Below are 1,424 nucleotides of genomic sequence, written 5' to 3' on the forward strand. Positions count from 1 at the left end.
CCTCTCTGCGGCATTTGACCTTGTGGACCACGGGGTACTCTGCAGCCACTTAGATTCAGCCGCACATTTCTCTAGATAAGCGATATCCTGAATTGAATCCTTTCTCAGTGACAGGACCATGAGGGTGTTCCCCCCATCGGCAGCAGCTGACCCGATTCCCATCTTGTGTGGAGTCCCTCAGGGCTCCTGTGTCTCCCCTACCCTATACAACATATTTACCAAGCCCCTTTTCGACGATCTGGACCTTCTTGGTATCACCTACACTAACTATGCAGATGATACCCAGATTCTCCTCCCACTTTCTGGGGATTATCATAAGGATTTGGCCTTGGTGAATAGGGTGTATATCATCATTCCAGGCATGGATGGCAACCCACGGTCTATGCCTGAATGATGATAAAACAGAGCTCATCATCCTAGGGACTCACTCCAACCTCAAGAATTTAAGCCAGGACTACACCTCATTTGAGATTGATGGCAACAGCATCAAGGTGTCCAAGAAGGTGAAGACGCTTGGCTTCTATCTGGACGCTACCTTCTCCTTTGATAAACAGGTGAAGTCTCTGGCATCTGCCACCGCTTACACATGTAAGCTCATCAGAGTAGGCAAAAACTTCCTGTCTGACAATAACTGCCTTATCTTAGCGAGAGCCTTAATTCTCTCGAGGCTCGACTATTGTAACACCCTCTACATTGGAGCCAATAAAGCTATTACCCATCGAATTCAGATCCTACAAAATAACGCCTTGCGAGCTGCCCTTGGTGTGTCTAAAAGATCGCACATTTCAAAGATTAGGCGACAAAACAACTGGCTGTCTACTGAAAATAAAATCCACTTAAAAGTGGCATCCCTTGTTCACAAAGCCTTGAACAATGCCGCACTGAGCTATCTTGCAGACAAATTCAGAAAAAGAAGCTTTGCACGTCCTGCTAGAACCTCTAATACCAATAGACTCATTATACCAAGATTTAGGCTAACTAAGGTGGGGGGAGGCAGCTTCCAGGTTCGAGCGGCCCAATTATGGAACTCACTGCCTCACCCTCTACGTGAGGAGCAGCCCTTCCCTAAATTCAGATCCAACTATGTTAATCTTCTGAAGTCTGCCTAGGACTAGTCCTCTAGTTTAGACTCCTCCTCACGAGACCCGTAATCTTGACACGCTTCTGACCGGCCTATTTGCTGCCTTTCGCTGACATTTTTACTCCACCCATCTAACCAATGAGTCAATGTCCACCTACTGCCAGTACATATACTGTCCTCTGTGCATTGTATTGTGTATCTACTATGTATGTATGTAATGTACAATTGCCTCTCTATTTGTAAATATATTGTATTTGTATGTAACCTATGACCCTACCCTGTAACTTAAGTTGTGCATTTTCTGTACTGCTGCGCCCGGATCTGGTGAACATTATAAGTGAAT

The sequence above is a fragment of the Ambystoma mexicanum genome, chromosome 1p, assembly GCF_040938575.1.
Source record: "Ambystoma mexicanum isolate Mex_15411 chromosome 1p, UKY_AmexF1_1, whole genome shotgun sequence".
Taxonomy (NCBI): Eukaryota; Metazoa; Chordata; class Amphibia; order Caudata; family Ambystomatidae; genus Ambystoma; species Ambystoma mexicanum.